The sequence below is a fragment of the Muscardinus avellanarius genome (genome assembly GCF_963383645.1).
Source record: "Muscardinus avellanarius genome assembly, chromosome: 10".
In the NCBI taxonomy this organism is placed as follows: Eukaryota; Metazoa; Chordata; class Mammalia; order Rodentia; family Gliridae; genus Muscardinus; species Muscardinus avellanarius.
In genome coordinates, this window is record NC_137796.1 from 93,139,399 (window position 1) to 93,150,598 (window position 11,200).

Genomic DNA, 11,200 nt, shown 5'->3' on the forward strand with positions numbered 1-11,200 from the left:
CAGGTGAAAAATGAAGTTTGGGGAAGGCTGACTTTTCCAGGATCGCACAGCTTATAAATTCACGAGCTGTCACAACAGGCGCTGTGATTCCACTTTTATAGGGTACATAGTGAGCCAAATTTATATAAGAGTAGAATGATGGTTTCTAGAGGAGAGGGAGGATGGGGAGCTGCCGGGTGTTTTGTGTTGTTTTGTATTTGCTGGCTGGCTGGTTGGTTGGTATTGGGGATCGAACCCAGGAGCGTTCTCCCACCAAGCTACACCCCAGCCCTTTTAATTTTTTAAAGAGTCTCACTAAGTTGCTGATGTTCTAACAAAGTTCCTGAGACTGGTTTCGAATCCACAATCCCTCTATCTTGGCCTCCGGAGTACTGGAATTGCAGGTATGCCCCACTGTGTCCAGCTGGGAGCTGGTGTTTAACAGGAACTGGGTTTCTGTTTGGGAAGATGAAAATGTTCTGGATGCAAAACAATGTGATTGTACCTGATGCCACTACACTGTCCACTTAAAATGGCCAAAATGGTGAATTTCATGTTATGTATATTTTACTGCTGTTGGAAGAAAATATATTTGGAGGCCAAGGCAGTACACTCTGCTACCTTTCTAAAATGGAGAGTTGGATAGATGGATAGAGGTAGGGAGGGATGAGTGGATGGTTGGATGGATGGATGGATGGATGGATGGATGGATGGACAGGTCGATGTAAGAAAGAAGCAGAGATAAGAAACAAGGTAAGATGGAGTTCCTTATTCATTCATCCAACTGATATTGAAAGAAATCATTGTGAGTCTGTTGCCATTCTGAGTTAGCTGGAAACGCAGCAGGAAAGAAGAGAGGCGAGGACACTGCCTGTGCCCCTGTCACCCGAGTGTCTGTATGTATGGAGACAGATACAGAAATTATGTTAGACACAGAGAGTTTTAATAGTCATCTCTACCATTTGCTGACAGCTGGCTGCATAGCCAGCCCCACACGAGGCACTCTGTCTGTTCACTCGAACCCCGTGAGATGAGCCCCAACACTCATTATCCCATCTTCAGATGATAAAACTGAGACACAATGAAGTTAAAGAACTTGCCCAGTGGTTGTATAGATTAAGAGTATCTGCTCCAGGACAGAAGTGGAGATATCTGGACAAGAGTTTGACAGTGTGCTGACTGCCCTGTCAGCCAGAGGCCTCAGGAACACGGCACCTCCCAGGAACATCTACACATCTTAGAAGTTTTAGGACCTGCTTTATTGCCGATAATCTTTAGCTCTGTTCTCTTCTTCCTCCTATCTCACAGAACACTGTACGAGATGTTCTTATATTCTCTTTCCATGTCCCTGTAAACAGCAACACCCAAACCTCCACGTTCCCAGCTCCAATCTTTGCCCAAACCCTCCCAGGGAAGGCTTCCAGAACAACTCTCTCTTGTCTTCATCCAGGCCCTCCTCACTCCTTGGTTTAAAACAAAACAAACTAACATTCGTTCTAGACCTGGCCAAGGCCAGACCCTAGACATGCTGGCCTAGGATTCATTCTCTTAACCAGTATGTACAAGAAACTGCTATTTTCCCCATTTCATGGGAAGGAAATGCCAATGGATTTTGCTATCATGCCTTACGGAGTCTCCTTGCCTCACACAATTTGTTTCATACTGGGAACAAGCAGGACACCATTTAGCATTTAGCATTCAAGTCCAGATTTGGGAGTCAGAATATTCTGCCCTTCACCCATTGCCTGCTCTCTCAGCCTGTTTCCTCTTCTATAATAGTAGGGTAAGTGTAGACCCATCTCTTTGAGGTTTGTTGTATGCATGAACTAAGACAGTGTACTTAGAGTAGGGCCCAATTCAGAGCAAGAATCCAATATGTAGTAGCCATCATTGTAGTTTGTATTAGAGCAGACTAACTGCTATAACAAATAGCTCTCAACATTTCAATGTGTTCACATAATAAAAATTGACTCGTTGCTCACATACAGTCTATAGGAGGCCCTCCACCAAATGGTGACTCAGGGAACCAGGCTACTTCCATCTTGGAGATTTATCATCAAGGTTCTGGGATCACTGGGCATGGGGGCACATGCTTGTAATACCAGTACTTGGGAAATTGAGACAGGAGAATCCCAGGTTCATGGCAGTCTTCAGCAACTTAGCAAGACCCTCAGCAACTTAGACCCTGTTTAAAAATAAAAATAGAGCTAAGGGTGTAGCTCAGAGGCAAAATGCCCTTGGGTTCAATCCCCAGTAGCAAAGGAAATAGGTACTCCGATCTTCTCCAGCACATGGGGAAAGAGAGTATGGAGGGTCATGTAGGAGATTCCCATGGGCTAGGCCTAGAAATGGCTAATACCCTTTCCAGCCATATGTGACAGGCTAGAATGTGGTCACATGGCTTTAACTGACTGCAAAACAGTCTAGGAAGGTAGCCCAGCACACCAGCTTATGTAGTATTATTATTGTGTGTGTGTGTGTGTGTGTGTGTGTGTGTGTGTGTACGTGTGTGTGTGTGATACTAGGGATGGAATCCAGGGACCTTCTATCTCCAAGCTATACTCCCAGCCCTATTTTATATTTTATTTGTAAACAAAGTCTCACTAAGTGCTGAGAACCTCACTAAGCTGCTAAGGCTGGCTTTGAGTCTGCAATCCTCCTGTCTCAGCCTCCCAAGTACTGGGATTACAAGCATGAGCCACCATGTCCGGCTGTGTATTATTTTTTCAATATACATTTTTTTCAAACAGCTATGAAGATGTTAGCACATAAAATCTTATTAAGTTTTCTGAACTGAACTGAACAACTTAAGAAGAACTGATAGCTAGCCTTTTGACCTGGGCACAGAGTGAAAAAAGTTTAGAAGCCTCTGAAATAATGTCTATGCTCCTATTTTTGTGTGTGTGTGGTACTAAGGGTGGAACCCAGGGGCTTTTCTACCTCTGGGCTATACTCCCAGACCTGTTTTATATTTTATTTGGAAAAAAGGTCTCACTAAGTTGCTGAGAGCCTCACTAAGTAGCAGAGGCTGGCTTCGAACCTGTGGCAATCCCTCTGTCTCAGCCTCCTTCCAGGGAAAAACATTTCTAGTTGTTCTATTATCCTCTATATTCCAGAGCTTCTGGGCTTTTGGTTCAATGATTTCTTCTTGAAATTTACCACCATTTTTTAAAAATTTATTTTTGTGTGTGTGTTGTGTTGCGTGTATGTGTGTTTTACTGAGAATACCTCTGACCTGCACCCCCAGTCATTTTGATTTTTAAATTTGAAACCGGGTCCCACTAAGTTTTTGAGGGCTTCACTAAGTTGCTGAGGCTGACCTCAAACCTGTGATCCTCCTGTCTCAGCCTCCCGAGCACAATTACAGGTGTGCTTCACCACGCCCGGCTTTTAGCACCATTTATAATGCAGGCGCATGGTAGCTGAAATGTGTACTCTGTGGACAATCACAGAAACTTACAGAGAGCATTTCACGCTCTTCTGAAAGTGTGGCTGGATCTCCACGGAAATTGGTCTGCGATGATTTTCAGCAAGTGATCTCGTGGAGCCCCCAAGCAATGTGGCTGTAGGAAATGAGTCTAGTTTTCATGTTTCTGTCCACTTCAATTGCAGGATTCCTTTGAGCCTGGAAATTTTATTTCCTTCCTCCTAAACGTCTCCAGCACCTTCTCAGCTCCCCTGCAGTGTCTAGTGGTAAAATGTAGAGTTTCTTCCCAGTCACCAATTACCAGACATGTTGGCTATTTCAGAACTCTTTACAGCCAGGAAACTCTTAAACTTGTGGAAGCAGCCTGCTAAGTCTTATCAGCAAAGAGCCATCTCTCACCAGATGCATGTCCTGAACAACCACAATAATGATAGTTTTTTTAAAAAAAAAAACATGGCTACTATTTGCTGGCTGGGTGGTGTATGTCTCAGTACCTGGGAGGCTTAGGTGGGAGGATCGCAGGTTGGAGTCCAGCTTCAGCAACTTAAGGAGACCCTATTTCTAAATAAAAAATAAAATAAAAAGCACTGGGGGTGTAGCTCAGAGACAGAATGCTCCTGGGTTCAATCTCCAGTACCAAAAATAACACAAAAACAAAACCACAAATGACTGCCATTTGCTGAGGAGTACCTGGGAGCGTGGCACTGTGGAACTATTTTATATGAATAATCATATATTCCCACATCTCTTTTTTCTTTCTCTTTTATTCTTTTCTCTACTACCCGAATCCAATAGCTTAGACCAAAAAAAAAGAAATTTAGAATTGGGTGTGTAGCTCTGTAGTAGAGCACTTGCCAAGCATGTGTGAGGCCCTGGGTTCTATCCCAAGAACCACAACGAGAGAGAGAGAGAGAGAGAGAGAGAGAGAGAGAGAGAGAGAGAGAATGAGAATGACTAATAAGAAAATATGCTTAATCTCTTTAAAAGCCAAGAATATTTCAAATTAAAACAACAAAAGATTGTGGTGTGTGTGTGTGTGTGTGTGTGTGTGTGTGTGTGTGTGTGTGTGTGTGTTTTAGAATCCAGGGGCATTCTACTTCCAAAGCACACACTCAGATCTATATTTTATTTTTTTGTTTTGAAACAGGGTCTCACTAAGTTGCTGAAGGTCTTCCTAAATTGCTGAGGCTGGCCTGAGCTGCAATCCTCCTGTCTCAGCCACCCAAGAACTACAGTTGCAGGCATGTGCTGCCACCATGCCCAGCCAAAAACAAAACCTTTTTTCGATGAAATTGGTAGGAAAAAAATTGTAAGTGATTAGCACCCAATGCTGAAACAGAGGGAGGAAACAGGCTCAGACACTGGTGGTAGACGTGGGAATGCCTACAATATTTTACAACATGAGCTTGTAAAATTTATTATTTACATCCACATAGCCCTAGACCCAGCAAGCCTCAAATTAGAAATCTAGTCTATAGAAATAAAAGTTCTTGTAGGTTTAGAGGATATGTTCAGGAACATTGATTTCATCATTTCTTTTTCTTTTTCTTTTTCTTTTTTTTTTTTTTTTTTTTTTTTTTTTTGGTACTGGGGATGGAACCCAGGGGCGTTCTACCTCCGAGCTACACCCCCAGCCCTCTTTTTTATTCTTTGTTTGGAAACAGGGTCTCAATGAGTTGCAAAGGGACTCACTAAGTAGCTGAGGCTGGCCACCAACCTGTGATCCTCCATCTCAGAGCCTCCCGAATGCTGGGATTACAAGCGTGCACCACCACGCCTGGCTTCATGGTTTCTTATAGAAACAAAAACTGAGAACAATGGGAATGGTTATAATTTTAAAAAACACAGCTGTACAAGATAAGGGACATCTACTCCAGATATACATCTGTTCTCTGTGTCCCCAACATCCCACAGTTCCACTCACCGTTCAAGTCTTTGGACAGTCTGTTTCTTTCATCCAATCTACTCCCTAATTCTGGCATAATCCTACTCATTCTTCAAACCTCAACTAAGATCTAATTTTTTTGGGGGGAGGGCAGTATGTGGGGATGGAACCTAGGGGCATTCTACCTCCGAGCTACACCCCCAGCCCTATTTTGCATTCTTTATTTTGAAACAGGGTCTCACTAAATTGTAATGGGCCTCACTAAGTAGCTGAGGCTGTCTGTGAACCTGGGATCCTCCTGTCTCAGCCTCCCAAGTGCTGGAATTACGAGTGTGCTCCACCAGGACCAGCAAGATCGGATCATATGTAACAGCATAATTAGTAGACTGCACTGAAGATACGATCATGAATTACAGGGAGTAAGAAAGAAACATCATGGGAAAAATACTTCCCGTGTGCTGGTTGGCAACTGGATGACTCTCATGAACATGAAACACAAGAAGCCAGACTCGGGAGAACACGCACTGTGGGCTCTCGAGTTCAGAAAGAAGCAAAGCCCGGCCTGCGCTCAGCGCTGGGGCGGGGCCTGGCCAGGCACGGACACCTGCGCTACTGTCCTCTCCGTCCTCGGGTAGATGCTACGTGGGTGTGTTCACTTTGGGATTACCCATGGAGCTGTTACAACTTATGTGCTTCATAAAAAAGAGTTAAAAATAAAACCAATCTGTTCTCGGAAAAGGATTGTCTGTGTCCTGGATCTGTTCTTCTAGACATAGGAGGAAATCTATAGGTGATTTTTTTAAATCTTTTTTTCTTTTTGTGGTACTGAGGATTGAAGCCAAGGGCATTTTACCTCTGAGCTCTACCCCCCCCCCAGCCCTATTTTATTTTTATTTTGAAACAGGGTCTCACTAGGTTGATGAGTCTCGCTACTTGCTGAAGCTGTCCCACACCCGTGATCCTCCTCTCTTAACTTCCCAAGTACTGAGGTTATAAGCATGAACCACCACACCTGGCGTATAAGTAAACTTTTGACACCTAAGAAGAGAAAACACCGAATTCCATCTGGAAGCTGTCCACTCTAACAATTTATCGCCATAAAATCCAAATGCGAAATATGCAGCTAGGAATTCCTTTATAAATCAGAAAGCTTTACCATGTCCTTTATTAGTCCAATCATTGAAATTGTCACCTACACCAATAAAAGTGAGCGACCAGTGACCAGTCCGTCTTAATCCAGGCCACATACCGAGCATTTAATGAACAGTGCCTTGTTTACACCGCAGGACAATCCTGTGAGGCTGATATTACGAGGTGATCGGCGTGACCCAAGAGACTCGAGACCCCTGAGGTTGTTCCAATTGGGGAAAATGTATTGCAGGCAGAGTGAAGCTGGCGGGCTGTCTCTTGCGGGAGAGCAACAGTGCTTAGAGGAAGCGAAAAGTAGCACGGAAGGGGGTAGTGCCTGGTTTGGGGAACAGCCGGCCCGGTTGTCACAGGTGGTGGGGGCTGAGCTTCATGGCCAAGGTTGGAATGTTCCTCCTTGTGACTGTTTTTGATAACTGCTCCCTAGACTGGGTCAGACTGTCCTTTGTTATCACGGTGCAGCCGTGCTTGCGAGACCCACGTAGCTATGGTTGAGAGGCCCACTGGGCTCCACGCACCCTCTGGCCTAACAGGTATCATTACCGTTCTACAGATAGGAAAAACTGACGTTCAAAGGCCTGGCAACCCAGTAAAGGTCTGCAACTGCAGTCTGAATGAGTCTTCTAACTCTCCAGCACTATGCTGCTTTTTTTTTTTTTTTTTGGCATTAAATCTAGAGGAATTCTGAGCTATACTCCAAGCCCTTCTATTTTTTTTATTTTGAAACAGGATCTAAGTTTCTGAAGATCTTACTAAATTGTTGAGGCTGGCCTCAAACCTGTGATTCTCCTGTGTCAGCCTCCCAAGTACTGGTATTACAGACGTGCGCCATCAAGCCCTATGGTTCACACCTTTAACAGGTAAAATATCTTAATGTGAGGTAAACTGTCTAAAAACAGAAACCAGTAATATTTTTTGGCAGATTCATTTGGTTCTACAGGAGTTTCTCCCAATCTGTTTTTTCAATTAACCACAGTCAATCCCAGTCTATTAAATGGAAAATTCCAGAAATAATTTATGTTTCAAATAACTTTTACTAGAGTAGGTTTTGTAATTGATCTATTATTACTTATTAATCTCCATGTCTGATTTATTAACTAAACTTACTGTAGATAAGTATGTATAGCCCAGCGATAGCTCTCCTGGGCATCTTTCCAAAGGAATTGAAGTCAGAGTGTTGTAGCGACACTTGCATGCCCGTGGTCATAGCAGTACAGTTCACTGTAGTCAAATCATGGAACCAGCCTAGATGTCCATCCACAGATGAGTGAGTCACAAAACTATGGCATGTACACACAATGGAATTTACTCAGCTATAAAAAAGAATAAAATCAAGTCATTTGCAGAAAAATGACAGAACTTGAGACTATTATACTGAGCAAGATAAACCAGTCCCCCAAAATGAAAAGATGTATGCTTTCCCTTATATGTGGAAGCTAGAGAGAGGTTCAGAAATCAGGGTAACATCAGATGGAAGCGAGAGACGTCAATGGCATGGCTGTAGGGGTTAGGGAAGGGAAGAGGGGCAGGACAGAAAGAGTGTAGCAGTTAAAATAATTTATTTTAGCCAGGCGTGGTGGTGCACGCTTGTAATCCCAAACCCTTCTCCACCACCTCCAGAAAGTCTGTTCAGTGTGTCAGACTCAACTGGCTGATTTACAGCTGTCTGTTGGGGTGGCACCGGCTCCTGGGGCCCTGCTGGAAAGGAGAGTGTTTAGGTCCGTGTTTGTGCATCCTAACGCCCCTCTCCTCCTCCTGACACCTGTGTCTTACCTGCTATGCAGAACTCCAGCCACAGGATTAAATCTGAAACACATTTATTGCACGGCCCTTTGCTTTAAAGGATATTGCACAGAAGCTAATTTTAGAAGTGTGCTTTTGTGCTGTAAACTTGTGATTCACTGAGAATTAACAAAGACCAGTAAAGTCTTTACCTTTACCTACAAGGGTATAGGTGAGGGTGTAAGTGCCATTGTGTATGTGTGTGTACATGTGTGAGTGTGTGTATGAGCCCTTGGATGTGTAAGAGGACTTCCCCGGCTGGCTCAACCCAGCACTATTGACAGTAAGGACCAGATAACTCTCTGATGTGGGGACCACCCTGGAGATATGGGTTTTTCAGCTGCATCTCTGGCTTCTATTTATAAGATGCCAGTACACCACACACACACACACACACACACACACACACACAGAGTCTACATGCCTGATGTCCTCTGTGGGACAAAGTTGGTTGAGAACATACGGGATTTGAACTCAAGGGAAACCTCTCCTCTTTTCTTTTTCTTTCTCTCTCTCTCTCTTTTTTTTTTTTTTTTTTTTTTTGCGGGTCTGGGGATGGAACCCAGGGGCATTCGACCTATGAGCTACACCCCCTGCCCTATTTTTTATTCTTTATTTTGAAACCGGGTCTCACTGAGTTGCAGAGGGCCTCACTAAGTAGCTGAGGCTGTCCCTGAACCGCGATCCTCCGGTCTCAGCCTCCCGAATGCTGGGATAACAAGCGTGCGCCACCACGCCCGGCTTGAACCCTCCTCTTTTCAACATCCCATGCCGAGTGAGGTCCGAGCCTCCGTAAGATAGCACTAGCTCCGTGCACAGGTTCAAACATTCAGGCTGTGGCCTGGCATTTTGGAGACCATGATCCCAGTGTTTGATCAGAAAATATTTCTGCTTTTGCGATGGACCAGCATATCTCAAGTTGCTTGACTGATATATCCAGCAAATTCTGTGTGTGTGTGTGTGTGTGTGTGTGTGTGTGTGTGTGTGTGTGTGTGTTTGCAGTACTAGGGATTGAACCCAGGGGCATTCTATCTCCGAGCTACACCCCCAGCTCTATTTTTTATTCTTTATTTTGAAACAGGGTCTCACTGAATTGCAGAGGGCCTAAGTAGCTGAGGCCACAAACCGCGATCCTCCTGTCTTAGCCTCCCAAATGCTGGGATTATAAGCGTGCGCCACCACACCCGGCTTCCAGCAAATTCTTATTGACCCCTTCTGTTCACAGAACAATGTGCTAGGAAAGTGCAAGACGTGAGTATTTTCAAGAGGCATGGGGCACAAAGGGTTGCTTCCTCCCAGAACCAGTTATAATCACCGTCCTTCCTTCCTTTCTTCTTTTCTTCCTTCCCCCTTTCTTCTTTCGTGACACTGGGGCTTACACCCAAAGGCATTCCACCACTGAACTAGCTACATCAAGCATGTGATACTGCTGTCCTTCCTTCCTTCCTTCCTTCCTTCCTTCCTTCCTTCCTTCCTTCCTTCCTTCCTTCCTTGGGCTCACATGCTGTCCCTCCCAGCCACCATCCAACTTTCCACCCTATCTTCTCTACCCCTTCAAAGCTAGAGCAGCCAGCGGCCAGAGCTCCCAACCCCAGGCCAGGCTGATGGGCTCAGAGGTAGGCACATGGTCCAAGTTGGGACGTTGACAGGCAGGTCTGGGAATTTCCCCAGAGACTTCTGGAGTGAGAAGTGGAGAAATGCCCTCTCTGTGGGGTTGCTGAGGGCGAGGATGTAGACTTGGAGCTGCCGGCAGCCAAGTTTACCACCATGAGGGATGAACCTGAGAAAGGAGCCACGCAGAGGAACATAGAGCCCGGATGGAGAGCAAGAGTGATGAATCTGCGTCGTATCATGCCTTGGGTTCAGCTATGCTATTCCTAACCTTCTTGGATCTTTGGGGGGTGTTTTGTACTAGGGATTGAATCCAGGGGCATTCTACCTCCCAGTTATACCTCCCAGCCACACCCCCACTTTTTTGCGTTACTGAGGATGGAGCCCAGTACCTCCAAGCTACAACCCCAGCCCTATTTTTTAGTCTTTTTATTTTTGAAACAGAGTCTCACTGAATTGCAAAGGGCCTCGCTAGGTAGCTGAGGCTGTTCACGAACAGCGATCCTCCAGTCTGAGCCTTCCAAATGCTGGGATTACAAGCATGTGCCATCATGCTCAGCCCCCCCCCCACACACACACACCTTTTAACTTAAATTTTGAAACAAGGTCTTGCTAAGTTGGTGAAAGCCTCACTAAGTTGTCAAGGCTGGCCTCCAACCTGTACTCCATCTGTCTCAGTCTCCCAAGTACTGGGATTGCAAATGTGTGCCACTGCACCTGGCTCAGGTCTCTTCCTTTAAGTCAGCTGGAGCTGGGGTTTTGTCTCTTACAAAAAATAAATAGAGACAGAGAATCCTCTCGCTTTCTTCTGCAGCTACCATTTTCCCTTCAGATTTCAGAGTTTCTGGGAGACACTGGACCAAACACCTTCTCAATGGAGGCACCTATCTGCTCATAGGCAGAGGGCAAGGCAACACTTCGTCACACCTATGTATCCAGGATAGAGGTGAGTAATAGATCGCTTCTCAGGAGCTTTATGGTCAACACGGTCAACATAAACAACTGTAATAGAGACTGAAGGTGAGGGCAAAACCCACATGCAGATAAACAGCCCTGTAGTTTATGGCTGCCATACACAGCCTGACCCCAGGGCAACAGCTAAGCTGTACACCCCTTTTGTCACAATACCAGAAATTCTGAGAGCGTGAGGAGGCACCCGCCTTCCCAATCATCATCTTCAGGAATGCAAATGTTGCAGTGAGAACGAGGTGTTAGTAATAATCCACATGGCCACCGAGGGCTTCGGGACCTGCTAGGATTTGGCTCTTGAACGCCTCCAGAAGCTCACGTGTTAAAGGCGTGGTCCCCTGTGCAGCAAGTTCAGAGCTGGGTTCTTGAGGGGGTGTTGGATCATGAGAGGTCTAATCACA